This window comes from Rissa tridactyla, chromosome 3 (genome assembly GCF_028500815.1).
Source record: "Rissa tridactyla isolate bRisTri1 chromosome 3, bRisTri1.patW.cur.20221130, whole genome shotgun sequence".
NCBI classification, from domain to species: domain Eukaryota; kingdom Metazoa; phylum Chordata; class Aves; order Charadriiformes; family Laridae; genus Rissa; species Rissa tridactyla.
The window spans coordinates 14409167-14432768 of NC_071468.1; the positions used below are offsets into that span (position 1 = coordinate 14409167).

The 23602-nt window shown below is 40.2% G+C and overlaps 1 protein-coding gene across 2 annotated transcripts in view; it reads right to left on the reverse strand.

The window, feature by feature from the left end:
• The window catches only part of ALK (ALK receptor tyrosine kinase), a 327314-nt gene that overhangs the window by 152508 nt on the left and 151204 nt on the right, over window positions 1-23602 (reverse strand). The gene's annotated exons all lie outside the window — the stretch shown is intronic.

The following is a 23602-nucleotide window of genomic DNA, read 5'->3' on the forward strand; positions in this document are numbered from 1 at the left end:
TTGTTATTTTCAGTCATCAGGAATTTGCCAGCCTCCTTCCCAGTTATCATAATTTGTCATAGACTTTATACACCAGCCCCCCAAATGCAACAGCCTACTTTTTCAGGACCCTTGGGCACATCCAGGTCCATGTATTTGGGTACATCCACCTTCTGTAAGCAGTCCCTGACTAGTTGCTCCCCTGCTGTTGGCTGCACTTCTCCTTTCCAAGCTGTTCTAATACACACAGAGGTCTGGGATCAGGCTTTACTTGTGAGGCGGGGGAAGGAGACGGGCCTGGCTAAATAGGGACCTTTAGCTGGACTTCAAGAACAAAAGGAGAGTCTATGACCTTTGGAAGAGGGGGCAGGTCTCTCATGAAGACTATAAGGGTATAGCAAAGCTATGCAGGGAGAAAATTAGGAGAGCCAAAGCGCAGCTAGAGCTCAACCTAGCTACAGCTGTTAAGGATAACAAAAAATGTTTCTATAAATTCATTAACAACAAAAGGAGGATTAGGGAAAATCTCCCTCACTTATTGGATGCAGAGGGAAACATAGTCACAAAGGATGAGGAAAAAGCTGAGGTGCTCAATGCCTACTTTGCCTCAGTCTTTAGCAGGGGAACTAGCTGTTCCCTGGGCACCCAGCCTCATGAGCTAGGAGACAGGGAGGGGAAACTGAACGAGGTCATCACAATTAAAGAGGAAGTGATCAGTGACCTGCTACACCTCTTGGATGCCCACAAGTCTATGGGACCGGATGTGTTACATCCAAGAGTGCTGAAAGAGTTGACAGATGTGCTCAGCAAGCCACTTTCCATTATCTACCTGAAGTCATGGTTAACTGGGGAGGTCCCAATGGACTGGAGGGTAGCAAACGTAGTGCCCATCTACAAAAAAGGCAGAAAGGAGGATCCAGGAAACTATAGGCCTGTCAGTCTGACCTCGGTAGCAGGGAAGGTCATGGAGCAGATCATCTTGAGTGCCATTACAAGTCATATAATGGACAAGCTGAGGATCAGGCCTAGTCAGCATGGGTTTAGGAAAGGCAGGTCCTGCCTGACGAACCTGATCTCCTTCTATGACAAGATGACCAGATTATTGGTGGAGGGAAAGGCTGTGGACATTGTCTACCTAGAATTTCGAAAAGCATTTGACACTGTCCCCCATAGAATTCTCATGGAAAAACTGGCGGCTCATGGCCTGCATGAGCATACGATCTGCTGGATCAAGCACTGGCTGGATGAACGGTCCCAGAGAGTGGTGGTCAATGGAGTTAAATCCAGCTGGCAGCCAGTCACAAGTGGTGTCCCTCAGGGCTCAGTGTTGGGACCATTTCTGTTTAACATCTTTAGTGATGACCTTGATAAGGACATGGAGTGTATCATCAGCAAGTTTGCAGATGACACGAAGCTAAGCAGGAGTGTTGATCTACATGAGGATAGGGAGGCTCTACAGAGAGACTTGGATAGATTGGACCAATGGGCCAACGCTAACAGTATGAGCTTCAACAAGGCCAAGTGCCGGGTCCTGCACTTGGGCCACAACAACCCCACACATCGGTACAGGCTTGGGGCAGTGTGGCTGGAAAGCTGCCTGGCAGAAAAGAACCTGGGGGTTCTAATTGACAAGCGACTGAACATGAGCCAGCAGTGTGCCCAGGTGGCCAAGAAAGCCAATGGCATCCTGGCTTGTATTAGAAATAGTGTGACCAGCAGAAGGAGGGAGGTGATTGTCCCCCTGTACTCAACACTGGTGAGGCCACACCTTGAGTATTGTGCCCAGTTTTGGGCACCTCAATATGAGAGAGACATCGAGGTGCTGGAGCGAGTGCAGAGGAGGGCAACGAAGCTGGTGAAGGGCCTGGGGAATAAATCTCATGAGGAGCGATTGAAGGAGCTGGGACTGTTCAGTTTGAGGAAGAGGAGGCTGAGGGGAGACCTCATCGCTCTCTACAACTACTTGAAAGGACATTGTAGAGAGGTTGGTGCTGGTCTCTTCTCACAGGTAATTAGTGATAGAACAAGAGGGAATGGGTTCAAGCTGCAGCAGGGTAGGTTTAGGCTGGACATTAGGAAAAAATTCTTCACAGGAAGAGTGGTCAGCCACTGGAATAGGCTGCCCAGGGAGGTGGTGGAGTCACCATCCCTGGATGTGTTTAAGACTCGTTTAGATGTGGAGTTAAGGGATATGGTGTAGGGGAGAACTTTGTAGAGTGGAGATGATGGTTGGACTTGATGATCCCAAGGGTCTTTTCCAACCTAAATGATTTTGTGATTCTATGATTCAAGTTAAAAAATAAGTATTACCTTTGCCTTTTCCTTTTACCAATGGACAAACACTTTTGCTGAATTTCCTTGTACTACTGGAGTATTTCCAGACTCCCTTCTCGTTAGCTCTCATGTCTGCTACTCATTCATCTTCAGCTGGGCTTTGATACCATTTTGGATGAATTACTCAGGTCAATGTCTTCACAAATGCCTGCTATTTTGGGTTCATAATTTCACTTCAAGGCAAGAACTGACACAAGCTTAGGATATAACTTAACTTGGGGGATCTATGTGAGGAACCTAAGCCCTCAAAACAGTCAATGGACAGTGAGGTTGGAGCCTGTGGAAGTGTTGTGAAAATCCCCAATGGCATTGCTAGCTGGCCAACTAAAAATTCAGGCAGACTTAGCAGATACAACGGTGTGGTTTACAGCACCTCAGGACTATGATTTCTGTGAAATAAAGTAATTCCTAACTAGGGCCTCATTTCAAAACTACATGTGAGTGCTCGAACATTTACAAAAGACACTGTAGTCAAACATTTATATTTTGGGTGGTCCAGCATCACATATTTTTAACAAGGACCTAATGTTTCTCAGGGCTGAGGAAATCAAGATGAAAAGCCTCGCTAAGGATCATCCAGCAGGTCAAACAGTCAGGCTGGACACAGACCTTCATTCTCTTCCCAGCTCAGTCAATGACACTGGAATGCACTGCTCATATGCAAAACTGAGAGCATGATATACTATTGCTAAAGGATGAATTGCTAAGAAAGCAAGCGGAGAAACATTGGCACGCTAAGGACACCAGTGTGAGCCTGCATATTCTGTAGCCCTTCATGGAGACAAAGTCGGCAAAAAGAACCCCCAAAGATAAAAAGCAATTGGGACCCTGGAGTGGCAAAAGTCTGTGATGTACCATGTACACATCTAATATTACAAACAATTTCAAGTCTAAGGAGTAAGATCCCAGTCAGTCAGACAGTAGATGCTAACAAGCATCAAGAGCTTCTTGAATTTAATTCAGTGTGTGAAATGGATCTCAGGAGGGGTCTGAGTCAGATCCTCTTGCAGGGGAATCACACATGAGAATCTGAAAACTGACAGCATCAGCACCATGACAAACATACGGTACAGAAAGGGTAACGCATGTATGGAGAGCTCAAACAGACTAATATTGATGAAGCAGCAACTGGGGAGAGAGGTGGCAGCCATGCATATAGAAATGCTCTAGTGAGTCATGTTGGGAGAAAGGGAGCAGATTAAGCTGTTAACTCACTTGCACAGACATTTACTCACTCCTCATAAAACCAACACACAGCTATAACAGTTGTCACAACTCAAAGCCTCCTTCCACAGTATCAACAATTATTCTTACTTCCAAATATTACAAGCTGGGAGACGAGTCATGCTAACAAACAAGCTGTCAGTTGTAATAAATGGCATTAAAACTACCTGGTCAGAAAAGGACTAGATCTTTGTAACAGCATCTAATGTTAAAATTATTAAAAAGAATTTGTTAAGAAGACACTGTTGGGAATTTCCTGGCTAAAGATGTTTTCATCTGAAAATGAAACAGAACAAAATTTTTGATAGAGATCTACCAATCTCAATTATACTTTTATCTCAAAAAAGTTTTTCATTTCATGGTGGAATTTCTGTTAGCAGAAAGAGGCATCAATACTCACCTCACCCCAAAACCACTAGAATAGGTAAATCCCAGCTACAAGCCAGACTGAACAGCATCTCAAGGCTGATACTCAGGGAAGCAAGTGGTCTAGGCTGCGGGTCTACTGTGTACGCCAGGATATAACCCAGGCTGTTCTGCAGGACAGAAGGGCCTGACAAGGAAACATGCACTTAACACTTAAAAAGTTAATGGCTTTGTTACAACATAAAATAATTAAAATTTAAAAATGAATTAATGACAAAAAGAAAGTTTCCTGACATATTATTTTATTAACCTACTTCTTTCAAAGCCTAAAGCAGTTTCTAGCTATAGAAAATACTTGGTTAAGAAAATAGGATAAAATTTAAGATGTAGAAAATCATATAATCGTGCATCAACTTAATACAAAAGTTTTTGAAAAGCCTATTCCACCCCTTGAAAGACAAAATTAGACTGAGAAAGATCTGATCTAGCCTATGTTCCCGATAACTCTCAAAGCCAAATCTCAGTATTCACTTCTGGTCCAATTCCCACATTTGGCCAACTGTCCAAGTCCACATGGAAAAACAGGGCAAGCCATATTGCACATCAACACAATCTTACCACCTGTGTACTTGGATCTGTCAGAAGATGTTGGCAGACAGCAGAATGTAATACAGAAGGCTAAATACCCTCCAAAATTGCTGTACGCATTTCTGATCGAATGCCATATCGGAGATCTGTATACTATATGCTAGAAACAAGAAAGGAAATGGTAGAAAGGAAAGATATCTAATTTAGCAGGTTACAAGTGGACACATCTCCACTGATTCAGTCAGGAGCAATGAAGGAATGAATTTCCAAAGACCACTTGAGATTTGAAGAAACTGTATGTAACTTAAGGACATGAAAGTTTTCAACACCAGCACTCTGCGCTGCGAAGATTCAACTTACGCTTAAGTATCACGCTGAACTAGAAAGCTGATAATGGTAAGTGAGCAAAAAAGAGCCGAAGAATAAAAAGAGCACAGCAGACTTCAAAATTTAATTCTTTACAACTCTACCTCTGCACCACTGGTATTGGCTATCTTTCCAGAACAGAGCTTTCCTGCCACCTGTCCTGCTCAAAGAAACCTGGATTGATCGGGTACTTATATCAACAACTTCTGAGAGATATGAATGCCAATAGCTGTTACAATGAGTAGAGATTTGGGTTAACCTTACAGTCTTTATAGCAGCAGATACTACGCACGTAATGTTTAGGATTGTTCTCTTAATTTTAATTACTGAGTTTTATTTGTTATTCTGAGGGGAAAAAAAGATTCCCTGTGCTAGGAGAAAGGAGTCCACAAGCTAACAACAGGGACACAAGACTAGCCAGTGGTCCCAAGTCTGACCTAACCCTCCCTCTATATACTATCAGGTATTTACATCTGAAGACTACTGTCTTTTCATGCAAGGCAACAGCAAACGTTATGAGCAAAGTTAGGAAGAACACATCCCGGTAGGTCAAGCGAGTGTTTTCAACTAACAGGAAAATATTCTACCTGTGTCAGCATGCTGCCTAGTTCTGGCAACCTGTGTTCAGACTTGGCAAGAGTTCACCGCCACCACTGATAGTTTGTTGAAGGGATTACCTGCACTATAACAAGATAGACAGGTAATAATAAGGAAATACGAAATTGTCACAGGCATGTCTTCCAGCCTGTTCCGGTCCGTCTGAAGACACAGAACACCTTCAGCTCAGTGGTGGTGGTGGTGCAGAGTACTATACTCTCTTCAGGAATCAAATATTTCGGAATCTCATGCTTTGCCCGATGCTCAGAATTAGGGCACTTCATGCCATCACTTCACTATGTTCCTGTTTCCCAATGAACTCCGGAAGATATTTTAAGATATCATATCTGCTCTGGGCAACAGTTTATCCTGAACAGTGAAGTGATTCCATCTGTTGCTCCATTTTATCAGACTAAAGCCATAACATCTCTCATTACAAAATTTGCTTTTAGCACTTGGAGAGATGAAGGTTGAGATCCCAGTCATGGATGTGTGATGAAGAAACAGCACTCACAGAGAACAACAACAACAAAAAAAGATCAGTATAAACAATGGGATGACAAAAATTCTTCAAGGTTCAGAGCAAGTGTTCAGCAGGACAATGGCTCAAAAAATGAAGAAGTCTGACACTACCACACACAACTGTGACACAGGACTGCTGGGCTCTGAATACAGAGTTGTGAACAGTCCCTTAATGTTGCTGGTCTTCTAACCAGCTATCTGTAAGACAGTAGAAAAGATGTCATAAAAACCCTTTATTATTTGATAAAGTCTTGCAGATTTTTACCTGAAAGGTGTTGCTGAAATGCAAAGCATTAAATTATATATGACTAAACCATGTCATATATTAGCATAACTTTGTTCCTCTAGCAGTTTATCTTTCTGCCTTAGTGAACTTCTCACACTATCTCCCCCCACCCTCAGGATAAAGTTTGCTAGCAGCCAGAATTTGGAGTATCTAAAATTAACACCTATATCCACAATTTACTTGTCTGACTGTTGCTGCTTGAAATTGATGTACTAAAATTTACTTTCTGAAATTTCACTGAGAAGATAAAAATTGCAAGGGAGATCTGGGCACAATTTCCCATTTTGCTTTAAAAAAAAGGGGCGTGTGTGTGACATTTAGGTAGGTGAGATATTTCCACATATTTCTTTCACCAAACTTATCCACTACATGTTGCATACGTTAAGACAGAAAAATGTAGAAATACTCCATAGAACCAGCCCCTGATTCTGCACAGAATCATAGAATGTGTTGGGTTGGAAGGGACCTGTAAAGGCCATCTAGTCCAACCCCCCTGCAGCAAGCAGGGACATCTTCAACTAGATCAGGTTGCTCAGAACCTCATCCAGCCTGGCCTTGAATGTTTCCAGGGATGGGACCACCACAACCTCTCTGGGCAACTTGTTCCAGTGTCTCACGACCCTCATTGTAAAGCATTTCAAAGTGAAATACATCTAAAACATGTTTGCACTCCTGGCTGATGATCTTGACTGAAAGACTAGTAAACTCTATGGACAGATTCATAATCAAGAGGGCTTCAAATGGGCACTGAAAAGACCTGATGCTACTTTGTTGAAAACATACAGCATAAGATATCCATTTTTCTAAACATTAAGAACCTCATGCGCCGCTTAACTAAATGCCATGCACACTTGACAACACTCTTCCAGTTGCCAGACTCTGTGTTACACACATTGCTGAATTCAGCCTTACAGCACCCATACCTGACAGGTTGTCATCTACAGAAGAAAGCAACAAGTAGGTTTTCAGCATCTGTTTGATCTTTTAAAATCAGTTTGCTTTGATCCAGATTGTACCTGCTGCATGTTTGTTTCCTGTGAATATCATTATAATCACGTTTACTACTACAAACAGTCATGGAAGAGCAATTTTAAAATAAACAGCAAAATATTCATAAAAAGCCCACTTTGATCTCTCTGTTATGGAGAATAACGAATACCCTAGGTAAAAAATAATTTCAAAATATTAGAAATATAAAAGGAAATAAAGGGGGTTGTTTTCTGAGTCAAGCTGTTTCATTTCTAGCCAGCTGAACACTGATAATCACCTGTGTAATATGCCGTACTCGCATCATAGATTTGTTTCCTCTACAAAATTAAATTACATAGTTTCGTCACAGTATGTCTTCAGTGCAGTGCTAATTAAGATGTCCTTATTCACACTTCAGCTCCAAGATTAACCTACCTCAGATGGGCAACCTCATGGCAAATCGACACTTGAGTTACTCATTCTGCAACAGTTCTTCACTCTCACCCCCTTTTCTCCAGAACTTTTGGGGCTTGTATCTTAACATCATGTGGGTCTGCAAGTAAATTGGATGGCTCAGATCCTCTGCCAGGTGATTGTGAAGAGGAAAAAAATTCACTGTCATTTTGAGTACAGGGGCAGGATATCTGGGTGTGCCATTGTGGCTTGCAATCTCAATGGAAGAAAAAGGAAAATTAACTATCATTTAATTAGAGAGCGTTTCACTGGTTTGCTAGAACCATTTCTGGCTAGCAATAAAGTACTTAGCAAATCTCTTTCAATAAGAAGCGTTTTGAGAATACACAGATAAGGCTACACTACAATAACACTAAGATGTTAATGATACAGTTAACATAAGTTTAATGTAAATATAAATGAAGGAATGGTGTTGCTGATATGGATTAGACATCCTGCTGTCTTGATGCAACGTCATTAAAGCACAAATGCGAGCAGTACATAAGATTTAATAGGCAAGCTTTACACGGTGCTTCTTTGGAGCCTTCTCCAAGGCATCCAGCATCCCATTCTGCCAGGCCACAACAAAGGTGAGCAGGGAAAGACGCTGGAGTGTTGCTAGAAAGCAGTAATCATAACAGTAGAATGAAACCAATATTAACTGCATCTCTTGATTCCTGCTAACATCAGTCTAGGTCTTCTGTAAGTTCAGAGCGATTTGTCAGTCAAAGAGTTAAGATGTTACTTTGACCCCATCTAATCTTAGGCCAGCCTGACAGTCTGCCAAACTGAAGAATCTTAAAATAAAACTCCATTTCTTCCTCCCACCTTCTATATAAGCTAATGCAGAAACCAGAAATAGGACCCAGTTCCCCCGAGACTCTGTTTTTCTGCAGCTTTATTGGGCAAAGAAAGAACTAGGAACTTCGGTGGCACACCACTTTTGGAATAACTGCTGTCTCTAAGAGTTTTCAATTTACACACCCAGAAACTAACACATTAAGAAAAACAGAATCATAGAATCATTTAGGTTGGAAAAGACCCTTGGGATCATCGAGTCCAACCATCAACTCCACTCTACAAAGTTCTCCCTTACACCATATCCCTTAACTCCACATCTAAACGAGTCTTAAACACATCCAGGGATGGTGACTCCACCACCTCCCTGGGCAGCCTATTCCAGTGTCTGACCACTCTTTCTGTGAAGAATTTTTTCCTAATGTCCAGCCTAAACCTACCCTGCTGCAGCTTGAACCCATTCCCTTTTGTTCTATATATAATTTCTTTTTCTCTCACTTCCACACTTATTTGAAGCCAAATTCCAAAGTGCTAGTACATATCAATAATTTCATTCAGAAATCAGAAAATGGAAACTGAGGTACGCAGTCAGAGCCAACTAAACACAGCTCAGAGAGAAGAGCTGGAGGCTGTTTCTTGGGAGCATAAAGGGAGCCAAGCGGTCCAGGGAGGTTGGGGGAGGACGGTAGATGAAGACGAAGGGACGGTTCTTCCTCTAGGAAGGAGGCTAGAGGAGGAAAGAGAAAAATCAGCATTCTAACAACACAGAAATAGCTTTCTGCTAGCAACACTTTAATACAGAAACTCTCAATGATATGTTAAACTTTGTCCCAAATTGTTGTGAAGACAACTGTGACCTCCTGTGCAAGGTCATAAAATTAATTACAGTGTAAGAAGGTAATGAAAATAACCAGCTTTCCACATACACATCCCTCCCGGGTGGAGAGAGGAGAGTGGATGAAACAAAGTGCTTAATTAATTCAGAATGTTTAGGCATGGTGGGAAAAATGCAATTTGCGCTCAGAGCACAAATACCGTTATTTGGTAATATCCGACTTCTACATCATGAGGTCTGTAAATTCAACGTGGGAGACCACCCTTTACTATATATCCAGCAAGTCTCATTTTCACACTGGAATACCTTCTTCCATTTAAACACAGCGAGAATCACATATTCAGCCACTATTAGTGTAACCCGAACTATACGTGTAAGTCCATCAAGTATCCTAGGGACAAGCGACTCATCATTCAGTGAAAGTATTAACTCAAATTTATAGGGTAGAACTGATATAGCCAGATGCATAAAATCTTAATTCTGCTTACAGAAGAAATACTAACTGTATCTTTCTTCCCTTGCCCTGTAATACACACAATTTTCATTTGAAACAATAGCTGAATATGCAATAATAATTTGTAATGTGAAATACTGTTAATGTGCTTCCTCTGAGAGTTCCTTTTCCAGAACATAGCAGAAACTACTTTTATTGCTCAAGTTTTCATTACAGAAATGTCATAGTACATATATCTCTGGTCTCCCATGTACCTTGCTACAGAGCGTGACAAGCTAATGACAAGGCTTTTTTCCTGCCTCCCCTGCCACCCCCCCCCTTTTTTTTTTTTTTTTTTTTTTACTATCATCAGTGCACTAATATTTAGATAGATTTACTTCGGAGCAAATAGTAAATGACTAGGAAGCTGCTTCCATTTCTCATTCTCATTCTGATTAATGAGCTGGAGGAACACTCCCTCCCTTCCTTCTCCTTCTGTGGTTGAAAACATATTGAGCTTATGCCTCTTCTACACCATTAAAAAATAATTTTAGAATTGCATTCCTTAGCAGATGGATGGGACTTGCATGACACTGACGGCTTTTCCACAAGAGAATAAGGATCAGCAAAGCCACCCTTCAGCAATCATTCCAGGATGAAGAATGTAAGAAGATACAGCACCAGACTGTTGAAACAGCAGGCATGCATGCATGCACGTGTGTCTCACACACACACACACACGCTATGTGCACAAGCAATGACCAACCCATAAACAAAAAAATCCCTCACTCCATATAAAATCAAGCAAAAAGAGAATGAGAGAAAAAACAGCAACTTTTTTAGGGAGTGTCAGAGAAAAGGCCAGTTCCTGTATATAGTATAATGCACATGTGAGGGAAAGACGACCAGGAAGAAAACCAGGAATATCATATACAGAAAAGTGCAAACATAAAATACAGCTGAGTAAGTACTGAGTAGCCCAGAAACAAGACTAGAGCAGCTTCTGGGCTACATGAGCTGTGAACAATAAATTTTTATGGTGTTTGACGTATCCAGTTTTCAGGAACACAAGGCTTTCAAATCAACAGGATGACCAAAACCATTGGCTTCATTGCCAACTTTTCTTCCTTAAAAAGACAACCTGTGGATCTTCAACTCCGAATCACTATTCTGGTCAAAAAGGGTAACTGTATAAAAAGACAGTCAATAAAGGCTATGTCTTTGCCCCTCAAGAACATCCTGAGCTTTCCAAGAGGATGTTTAAAATACTTTCCTGAGGTAAAAAGGCATCAAAATCCATTTTACACCTAAATGCCAAAAAAACCCACAAACCCAAGCCACTCTCACTAGGGCTGTCACAGGCAAGGAACAGAAAACAAGATACTTTCTGATGGATAATTGAGCAACAGCTGAGTAAAGAATGACATTAACCTGCAGAAGTTATTAACATGGCTTGCTGTGCCAGAACTGAACAGTTACATTACAATGAAAGTTGTTTGTAAAACAAACCCTTCCAGTCAGTAGATAATAACTGAACACGATCATGGCATAAATTATTACCGAAGACTACAAGTAGAAGTCATTAAGAAGAAGTCAATAGTGAGAAAAAGCAGTCCTATCAGTCCTAGACACAAAACAAGTCAGTAAAAGGCAACAAATTTCTGATTTGAAATCTAGTAATTTGACAGACAACTCCTTTTTCACTCAATAATTAATAAACTTGTCCTACCCGACAGTGATTTTTCTCCACTTTACTCGTAAGTCTAAGAAAACATGGGACTCTCTGGCTTTGCTATTACACTTCATTAAGTTCAAAAAGCCCAAACAATTTGCAAAGTAGCATCACAGTTGCATTTTTAAAGCAAAATATGGATATTCATTTATCAGCATGTTTTACTTTGCTTAATATAGCTGACCTGCAGTATTTCTCTCAGAGTCAGTTCATTATTCAATTGCAGTCCCTTATGATGCCATATTTCTCTATGGCACAGACAGACACTCAAATCGTGGTGTTATTCCTTGTGCAAAGAGTTTTCCCATCAGCACTCATGATGATGCTCCTCAAGTCATGCAACTTCCATGGCATGCCACATCGTGGCTGGAGAAGACATACTGCCTCCTCAGAGGGTTAGAGAACCATCCCTGTGAAAACGGACATACAAACTTTCTTGCGCATGAGCTAAGGCAGCAAAACAACATCCAGGGTATTTGGGGTTCGTCCAAGAAACCAATATTTCATTAATCAAAATTGAACTTTTCCCATGAAAAGTTCTGATTTAATGGAAGATACAATTTCTCGATAAAAGAAATTGTGTGACTGTCTTAAATTATTTCTGGCTTTTCAGTTGGATACAACGTGCTTCATTCCCATTTTGCCCCCTCCATGACATCCCTGAGACTCCATTATACATTAGGAGTTTCAGCCTTTCCAAATGGCAGTTTCCTTCCTAAGTCCACCTTCAAAAGAAAGGGAGAATTCATTTCACTGACTTGCAACATCTCTCTCAGAACGCAGGCAACGCAGAACACTTTCTGTGTTCTGGAGGCTAAAATGTAGCCTATCCATTGCAGTTAAGCCTGCGGTTCTGCCAGAAATGGAAAACTAGTAAGACATTCAGTCACAAAAAAAAAAAAAAAGAAAAAGAAAGAAAAAAAAAAAACCCACAACCAAAACCCATACTACTCAAGCTGACTGCAGAGGCAAATAACTCAACTAAAAAAAGCCATCAGGATTTTGCAATTTTAATTTCTCTGCTCACTGAAGCTTTCTACTTTAAGGCAATTAAAATCAGGCACCAAAGGCACATGAAATGGGGATTGGGTAGTGATTAATTTGAGAAAGAAATGTTCACAATTCAGTTAGACACAATTCAGACATTGATGTCTTAGTAGTGGCAGTATTAATGCAATAAGGAGACCTGGGAGGGGAAAGAGGAAGAGAACATGTAAAGAGTATGTGCAATGCCCGTCCTCTGCAGGGTGGACATGTATCTGCCATTTACTGCTCATGATGAGGACTCAGAAGCAGATGCAGAGCTAGAATTTTCCTAGCCTATGAACAATTCATTTTTTTTCTCTTAACTTTGCCCCTACAACTGTTTTTGCATTGCAGCAAATGCGGAATCTAGATTTTGTGCGTATGCTGAAATTCAGCAGATTAATGCTGGCTCCCCAAACAGTGCTAGGCCACTCACCTGAGGTGAAGGCGGTACACATTAACATCTCTGCTGGAATCAACTCCTTTGACTCTGAAAATCCAGATATCAACATTATTTCTTCCCATTAAAATCTGCACCCTTCTAGTAAAAATAATGCCATAAACGCAGTGCCGCTCAGCCACACTTCTATTGAATACCAACGTCCCTAATGATCTGCTAGAATATGTCTTAAATGCTCGATGTGACCTTCTGTATAGTACCACCTACTTCAGCAGGTTTTAATGTTTTTAAGAGCCATTCAGATCACTTGATGAAAGCGTGATGTATAGCATCACTTGATTCATTTGTATGGCCCTTTCACCTCAGTGAGGCCAGTTTGCAAGCTTCCAACAAGCTGGTGCTTGTGTCCTCTTGGCAGAGATTTTCCTCCAGAAGTGGCAGCTGAATTGCACAAGGGAAGGTGTCCAGCACTCACTCTGGGCTGCAGCAAGCAGTACCAGACCTGGGCACCCAAAAGAAGCTGCTCTGTGCCTTCCCCAGCCTTTGGACCCAGAACACGTGAAGAAGAAATATACCTGAGGCAAAGGCAAGCAGGACAGGAGCAAGAGACAGGGAGGGAAGACGAAGGGAGAGAGAGAACAAGACCTGCTGAGGAGCTGGAACGTCTGTTTAGAAGAAAAGCCTGTAAGACAAAACTAGAAGGGAAGAGTATATTGAGATAGAGGGAGCAAGGAACAAGGAAGCCCTGGGAATAAGTGAGAAGAGATAAAAGAGCTGATGGAAAGACAGAAATTCTGTTGTTCAAAACAACACCACTCTCTTTGTTTTCAAATTATTAAGGAAAGAAGTCAGTAAAATTATAGAGGATTTTCTTTCCTTCTGTAATAGAGTACTGGCAGCAAGCAGTGAGTGGAAAAAAAAAGCCAGATGTTCTTGAAAAAACAATTTAAAAATTGATAGTGGTCTGATTGTTGATAAACATTGAAGTTGATAATATTGCTCATTGTTTGAGAGGGGCTGTTTTGCTAGGCACCGTCAACTGCAACTGCCTTGACACCGGCAATCAAAACCCCCTATCTAAAACAGAAATAGTAAGAGCAGAGTCAATTCCCTTTCAAACAGTCCAGATACACGCCCCAGCCTTGACCTGGAGAAATTGCCTAAAGAAATGAAAGGAACTCAAGTTCCCAGACAACTGGCTTTAAAAATAAAGGAAATCAACTTGTGTCAGATGTTATCTAGACACCTCTAAGAAATGAGCCTCTGAATAGCTCATCTGGCATGAAATAATAACAAATTGCAATCATCATGGTTTTGATATGGATCTGAATTGTCAAAAGCATTAGCCCACGCTTCCCGCACCACGACCTCCTGAAAGCCAGGTGTTTAGAAAGGAAAGCAGCAGAGATGCAAAAAACCAGTTGCTAGATTTGAGAACACTGTCTCCATTCAAACTGATACAATATCCAGATGGATCACCTCACATTTTTATTTTCTGGTGTGGTAGCACACTTAGCTAGACACTCTTAGGATGTTTAACATCCTAAAAATAATCAGGTCACCCACTGCACTTAACATACTGATAGTAATCTTCTAACTAAAGTTATCTTAACATCTCTGAGAAAGCACATTACATAGGGTAAGTTTTTCTACACTTTGTATTTTTCTTATTCTGAAGAAAGTCAGATTATTTGGCTTCTTTATTAAAAAGTATTTCAACATAAATATTTTGATAAAATCTTCCCCCTGGTGTAATTTTGTTCTCTTATAAAGGCATCATAATAACTGGCCACTGATCTAAATATGAGAGACAGCTGAGTTTGTCTCATTTACTCTACTGCTTGTCCTCTTTGTTAGATGAAGCGGAGTCATAAAAACTTCATTCCCTTGTAAAAGATTTAGAATTGTGCCGATCTTCTGCAGTGTAATCATCATGCGAAGTTCATCAAGGATGGCAGACCGTGCTGCTGGTTTAAGTCCCCGATTAGAATAGCTTTGTCTTGTCAAAAGGAACTTTATTATGTGTCTTTGTGACCTCAATCCATCAGCATGAATGGCACGCCAAGTCAGGGATGATCAGGAAAAGCTCCAATTACATTCAGTAAACAAACTTCATTGCTGCTATTTCCAATAGAAAATCATATTTAGTCAGGCAACAAATATCATAAGGTTACGGACTGACGTTTATAAAGAGCTGGCAACTGTACACGGTGACTCAGAGAACTCAATGTCCATAAAGAAAAACAGATGACCACATCTGTTACCCTTGCAAAAAAGACAGGGAAAAGGCAAGTACTTCCAAATGCGATGCGGAGGACTGTTCATTTCTGTATACAACATACCAAAATGCTACTGTGCAGGCCATGAACGCTCATGGCTTCGCTGTATTGATCCATTTTAAGAATAAGCATTATTCAGCACAGTGTATGAAAAAGCCTTCTGCCACAGTGCACAAGTCAAGAAATACGCTGTGTAAAGCGGCGTATAAAGCAGATCTGACAACCCTGCCTGAAACCCGTGCCTTTGGTGTTGGTGTCAACCCAAAACCTTGTTTTTGCCAATCTAGCTGCTGACATTAATGGTTTGCCCCGTGAGACAGTATTTTGTTACAGGAATATAACTTCTAATGTAACAGATGTGGGCCATAAAAAACAAAGCAAACAAAGGTAGCTATTTGACAGAAAAATGACAGAAAACTGCTTTCAGGCATCAGCAATATTATTTAACAAATACGGTACAAAAATTTTAAATTAAAAGCTCTGCAAAGTGCTTCACACTGGTGTCAAACACCGCAAGTCCTCACTGTATTCCTGCAGAAAGAAAGCCTGTTCAGTACTTTCCTCAATTGACGAAAAGAACCCCAAGCTCCTCCTCCTCTGCCACTGCAGCAAGCATCAGCATCTACATAGTTTCTTAGCCTTCAGTCCCTTCAATTTTCCAGTTGGGAATTTATTGAGAATTAACTTGCAAATTCCTGTTGAATAAATCTTTGATTTCTTTTTAATACGCAGAAGTAAATTGTAAGTTAGTGGTCAACTTTATCAGAGTTTTCTTTCTTCTTTCTTGAAGGGAAAACACCTGATTTACACCATCACTTGAGAATAAAGGGCACCATTTTTGGCAAGGCAGCATTACAGACAGTGCTCTTTAAAGTGAGGGTGCAAAGCTGCCCTACTGGACTTGAACCCTGTGGTGTGAGTCATGAAACAGAACTGAGATAATTTAAGAGTAACATCTGAGAACGTAGCTTAGAATGCAGAATCAACTGCATTACCACTACACTAACACTCTTAGCAGCTGGATGGGTCAAGGACATGATTTCTAAGTCTCGCAAGGTTATCAGCACCTAGTTAATAATTTCTGTCTGAATTCAAAGGGAGGACTACTACACCTTGTAAATCTTCTATAGTACTTAATACAGCAGGGTAGATTTGCCTTGGATAAGAAGGACATTTTCAAGCATTAGCAAGGAAAGCCCCAAGGAAATTGCGCGCAATGACAAAACCATGCTCCGGGGTGGGACAGCCACAGAGCAGGTTGCACAGAACTCAGAAGGTTTTTAAGGTCAAAAATAAGTAGCAGATACAGAAAGCAATTATACCGCAGGCTAGTTATAAAACCTTGCCAGCAGCAGAATGACAGGGAGCTTAGCTTGAGGGGAGCAGAAAAATAACTAGAAACAAGGCTGGCAATATTAATGAGGCGTGTTGCCTAGTCTCTGAAAACAAATGTTGAAAGCATCTTGGCTGTGGGAAAGCACACTTGGATGCTATGTAGCAAAGGATCCTAACGAGACTGTTTGCAATTCTGTACAGCAGAAAGGACACCTAAACGAAGAAAAGAAAAGAAAGATAAAGAGTGTGTGCATGTGCTTGGGAAAAGGAGGCTGACTGGTGTGCATATGTGTGGCATGTTGTTTGCTTGCTTAGGTTTTAGGAAGCTGAAATTCATCCTGGCATGTCTACACTGATAGGAAGTGCAACATGGGCTAGTGTCAACATGGGGCTGTAAAGATTAGTTTGGGATGACTTTTAAAAATTGAATAGAAGCCTCAGGTAGAGAGCAAAACAAGAGATCTATAAAATAAGTGAAACAAGTTAAAAGGAATGATGGGGGCGGGGGGAGAAACCCCAGACTTTGGAAAGTGAGACTAGCATAACAACCAGAAGAGAGGAACCTGCAAATAATTCTGAAGGACACAAAGTATAAAAGTTTAAGATGACAGAGTTTTGTGACAGGATTTGGACAATATAAAAGGTGGATTAGGTTGCTCAGAGTGGTCTGAAGAAATTGTTTCAGCCATATAAGAAATAATTTATATTAAGGAATCTTTGGTTTCAAAAGACCAAATACACAAAGCATCAAATACACAAATACACACTTCTAAGGGTGCCCCAACTCTGTTACCGTAGTCAGTTTGGCATCATTTCTACAGAGTCAGATATGCCAGCCTCTGGGCTTTCATGCATAGAAGCAGCTCCCAGATCCCAAGGAGGTCACCAACAAGTGCTGCAATTATTTGGGAAGCCACAAGAATCCTTGTGCCAGTGCACACTGGACATCCAGCTCATCACTTAGCCTTCCTCTGCTACAGTGTGTTCAGCATTGTGTTAAAAGCAGCAGGAAAGGATACTCCACTAGGTATCCCTAAAACTGAACACTTACCCTGAAAAATAAGTTTATTTTTCTTCTCGACGCGTTAAGTAATTTGCCAAATTTTGATATGTTTGACAAAAATTTGCCTCATTTGCTACTTTTATTTCAACTTAAAAAGGACTTTGGTTGGTTCAGGAGGTCCTACAATATTGTTGTGTAACAGTATGATATACCACAATAGTGAATGGCACTCAAAATTTAGTTTCTGGTAATACTAATATATCATTCTTTGTAATAAATAGTTCGCTTCCATATACATGCGTGTAAGAGGAAATAAACTGTTACAGTCCAATCTCAATTGATAATACAGTAAATCCTTCTGGAGCAGTTTGCAGCTACTGCTTTGTTGTACTTGAGGTTACATGCAAAAATAAGGCACACTCTACGCAATGCTGCATAAAATTTACACAAAGGATCCACGTTTATCTCAAGAAATAATATAGTACTTCATCAGCAGCAAAACCACTAAGGAGTTTAAAGCAGAAGTGTACAGACTTGTACCTACCTCTAGTGCTGAACTGACAACTTAATCTACATAATCTAGTGCTCAAGTGGAATGGGAAAGCAATCTTTCCAGACATTTGTATATCAGGTTCATACTGTTTCATAAAGCTTTGTAGGGCTCCATTTCACCTTATGCATTCTGAAGAGTTTTGATTTAAATCTCCTCATCCATTGAAAACAAACTAGCGATGAACTCCTCAAGGTGCCACAACCAATAGAGTTAAAGCTTTCTGCAGCTTTAGTCTTCAGACACTGAAAGAACCAAGGTTTTGTTAGGCGGAGATGAAAGACTTCTTTCCAAATACAAGTGTCTGCTATGAAAAGGACTGGTTCTTTACAGGTATCAAGGACAGTATCTTTTGAAAAAGGAAGGGGGAAAAGGGACAACATCATCTCTGTTGTTTTTCTCTTTTTCTTTCTTTGCATTTAATTTGACAGACTGAAAGGGACTAAAAGTTGGCTAGTGGATAACAGCACAGGAAAAGTTTAAGTGCTAATTTTCTGTCTAGAACAACTGAAGTTTCTTCTCTAAAAGTACGGATTAGTGGTGCCTGCCCACCAAGGCGGGCGAGTTTAGTTTCTAATGAATCCATAAATCCAGATTATTTTCCTGGATTATCTGAATTTTTCAAATGTATAGTTTAGACTGAATGACTTAAACTCCTGATTTAGAATTCTCTGAGGGTAAAATGTGCTGTAAATGTTTTGAGACATATTTTGATGCCTAAAAGTGAGTTTAAGTGCCTATATGAAGTACCCCAAATACACACACTTTAGTCTTTGTTATTCTTAGTCCTAGTCCAGACATTTGCAAAACAAAGACTTGAATTTAGTAAAGTGTTTTTCAAGGAGAAGAAGAAAAAAAACCCATCCACCAAAAAAGCCAAGCAAATTTGTATTACCACTAACCCGAGAAAGATACATTTAAGGTTAAAGGGTTCCAAGAAAGTAAATTCCTTCTACTAAGCCCCTGGTCTGTGAAACAGGCAAGTAAAGTTATTGGAAAGAAAGAAAAAACAAAACACTACAAAAGAACAAAAAAAGGAACACCACTAGTACAAGAAATAACCTTCAGAGACTTCAAGCCCCAAGGTCAAATGTGACAGATGCTAGTGATTCCTTCATTTATTTTTCCTGACATCTATCAATGCAATCAATCTTGAGTGAAGTTGTAGATGCCAGAAAGGGAATAGCCTATCGTGATTTGTAGTAACCTTCAAAAACAGGTGCTTTTTCTCTGTTGGAAGTGCCCTGTGCAGAAATACGTATGTACCTACTAAAGTACTGGCTATACAGAGTAGTATTTTATGGCTTCCTTGCTCATGCATGCATGCTCAGATCTCAGGTTTTATTTAACAGACACCTCTATTAAACATATTTACAAAGAAGTCTTCAGATGAATCTCAAGTTTGATTAAGGCTCTAGACTAGTCTAGACATCCTACTCGCAGCTCAAAAATCACATGTGGCTTGCAAAGTCATTTTATGCAGTTTTTTAGGTATGCTTAAGTCAAAGGGTGTATAGTTCAGTACCAACATTTCCATGTAGTGATTCTACAGTCCATATCCCCTAAGTGTGGGGTGACAGAACATATCATGCTGACCTGCCAGTGCCACAGCCTCAACCTCCCTTTGCCTCTAAAGCGTTGCAAGGATTTGTAGAAAGAGATAAAGTCCCACTAATATAACGCAATTAGAATCTAAAAAGACACAGACAGGTATCTAAGAGAAACTACCCTGCTCTTTTTTGTGGGGAAAAAGTAGCAACAGGACACAACAGGCAGTGTGCTCAGCTCATGCAGGAAATGCGGGAGAGATGTCAGAAGTTAACTCAATCCAGTAGTTTACATCTTATCTTTTGAATCTACATCTGAAGAAGGCTGGCGTCCTGGTATTCCCGCTGGATAGCTGATCTGAGTGCCTTCCCTGTCTCCCCTCTTCAGGGAGGCCTCAATTACCTTCTGTCATGTGAACACTATTAAGATCCACTTGTTACATTATTATTTTGGGGGCAACAACATGACTATAGAATTAGCGATGAGGGAGGTCTGCAATGAAAGACCAAATTGAAGTTATACTGTCATTTGCTATGGGCTTATTTAAAAGTTGACATATAGTATATAATACTGCAAGTTACCATTAATAGTGCAGGTAGAGATGTAAAATAATAATGGCGATTAAAATGAGGAATGATATTTTTGTCCTTGCCCAACTCTAACTTCTCCGAAATACACAGATCAAAAGAAATAAAAATCAATCCTGTACTACAAACTCCGACCTTGTTGACAAGTTTTCCTTTGAGTTTTCCCTGCTTAACTAAGCACATTTACAATCTTACTAGCTTTATATTTATAAATTTAACAGATGGAAAAACAAATAGGAAGTGAAATGAAATCAGTGGCCACAGTGACAGCCTGAGAAGCACCCAGAAATCAACATTCAAATTGTGGAAATAACTCTGCTTTGCTAAATAGCCAATATGCTACGTAAATGTACTTGCTGCCTCCTCACCTTCAGTAACACAAAAAAGGAAGTCCATTAAATAACAACAAGAAAGGATCATATACAGCACCATGGGAGCAGAAAACCAGCAAAAGACAGTTCCCACATCTAGAGGTATTTGGGATAAATCAGAAAGTGCTGTGCTCCATGTCAGGAATTATAATAACTCTTTTGCCATTACAAAGGTTTGGTAACACTGCACTGATTCTCTCCCTATATCACTCGCAGGCGCTTGCAAAACACAACAGAATTGTAAGAGATGCCAGAAGAGAGTAACCATATCCAAAAATACATCCATAAAGTCAGATCATCTATAAACTCATCATGCAATAAATCTAATTCTAACAGAATACAGTAAATGTGTTGTCCCCATAGAAGAGTCCTACTGATTGCTTAGGAACTAAATTAGAGAAGGTCTAACCAAAGGTGTTCCAAAGCCCACAGATTAAATACAGAGTAAGATCTTTCTGCCCTTTAAAAAAAATAAAAAGGTATACAATTCTGTTGAATTGATAAACCAGGACATAATTGTCTTCTGAGTGGTAAGCATTGTTGCAAATATTATGTAGAAATTTGGCAAAGTTTCTGTATAATACAAAATGAGTATTCCTTTGCTAGCCTCTGGTGTTTCGCCACACAGGAACCATTTGCAGTTATCACTTCTGGCATATTCTTCCTGGTGTCTGTTCCATCTGCCCTATCCTATTGCTATGTAAAGCATCTTAAATTAGCTCACTTTCTTCCTACATGCAATAGATCAGCTGCAGTGAAATATGTCAAGTAAATAAAATAAATAAAAAATAAAATAAAACAACTACACATCTTCCACACAATCTCTGTAATGACTAATGCCTCGTTATGGAATTGGGACAATTCTATTCCACAGGCTTGGGCTATTTTTTTGTAGAGAACGAGACCAGAGAAGCAAACAGTACATTTCTAGTTCTGCCTTTAAGTCTTTATGCACGCTGATTATCTATCGAAATTACACCTGGTGTTTTGCACACAAAGAAACCATGGTTGAACCCTAGTAACAAATAAATTCTGGGTGCTATGCTGTCTCTACCTGACTAATACAATTACATAGCTTTACATATGTTCTATTTAAAATCAGCTCCAAATGCTGTCAACCGAAACCTTTGCTTGTCTGGTTTCACCCTGAATGAAATAGTAATTCCTGACAGCATCTACTTCTTTCTCTTGTAAATGCAGGTGAACTGTGAAGACCTTGTAAGATATTAATGTATGTAACTCAGGTTATGCCATTTAAAAAAAAGAAAAAAGGGTAAAAAGGTACCAACACTGTGCATAGTTCAAGATATGAGAAAATACACCCTGGAATTAATTTATTGCTTTACCACCCTTCGGGTACATTTGTTTCAATAAAACATACTCCTCCTGCTATGAACTTGATTTTAAGCAATGGCATGGACTCACTACTGCACATACAAGTCACTGGGAACTACGCACACTTTATACCTCTTGTTTGCAAAACAACATATAAAGCACGTAGAATCAAAGGAGTGTCACCTGTGAAACACTAAAGTGTTTTTATTTCTAGAACAGGCTCATCACTGAGGAATTCGATTACCTTGCGCCCAGAGCTAAAAAATCCTTATAAAATTTTAGAAATCATTTGGTTATAGCATGGTCAAAGAAGTCATTACAAAACAAATTCTTTGCAATTTCCAAGACAAAATAAAATATTAAACAGAACAGATTTCTACTGTAGGATTGCTAGTTCATTTAAGAACTTTATTGAATTATTCTTGACTTCCAATTACCTATTGTTGATTACTATTTAAAGAAAAGATGATTTTTACAAAAGTGAGATTTGCATGTTTTGTTATCAGAGCTGGGATAATAAAATATTATTGCTGCAAACAGAGAGCAGAGGAGCACTCGTAAGTTCTGGAGTGCAGGTCCAGGGCAAATGATAACAAACTGCTACCCTGTCACCTGTGGCTGCAGTCTGTGGGTAGACACTTAACTATCCCTATGCGACATTTATGTGGGCACAATATCAGAGCCTTTCTGCATTGCTGAGCTGGAGGAAGAGTTACTACCTCTCACAGTGAAGAGACAAGACCAGAAGGGGAAAAAGGGACTAGCCAGTTGCTCCAACTGCAAAGTTTTATAGCACACAGAGTACCAACGAGTCAGCTATACAAAACCATAAAAGCCACAGGCATAACCTTACTACCCTATGTGCCACAGAAATGCTTTTGGTGAGCAAGCTACACTCCTTGCATGTACATGGGATAGCCAAGCTGCAACTAAACCCCCCTCTTTTAAAAGCACAGAGCCTCTTTACCGTGGTGACAAACTCCATCTGCAACGCACAACTGAGCAGTCCATACTGTCTCCAGCAGATGGCAAAGGCAGGCATTTGTTATCATAGTTCAGTGATCTTTCCTTTCCCTTCAAGGCTGCTACATTTGGCACTTGCCTGTGCTCCCGGTGAGCTCTGCCTGCCCACAGATCCAAGATAGAGCTCCTCCACACAGCACAGCAAAGCATTTCACCCACAGCAGTGTTCCTTGCAAGTGCCAAGGAGCAGTGGCACTGCCAATGCAGGAGGCACTTTGCACAAAGCATGTTTATTAGCTGTGACATAGAACACAGCATTTGCAAAGAGCTAAGGAAGAAGACAGCTGCTGCGGCTCCCCTAATTACCTTTCCCCAGACATCGACAGTAATTTACAATTTGGATTATGTTGCTGGAACTAAGTATGATCTAGATCCACACACAATCTCTCCTCCTCATTTTTATAGGCCGTGTGTTATATGAGAATTACAACTATTCAAACTGTTTCTATGAGTTAGGTTATCTCCTGTAAGGTTTTTTATTGCGCGTTCTCCTTTTGCTACTGGAAAATACAGAATTTGCTGTAGACAGTAATCAGATAATCACACCTTGTTACAAGCACAAGCCAGCAGGATTTGCCATTAGAAACTCTCTAATCTATCACATCAAAACAAAGAACATTTGAGATGCTTAGTAAAAACTATGCTTCTTAACACACGTTTCAC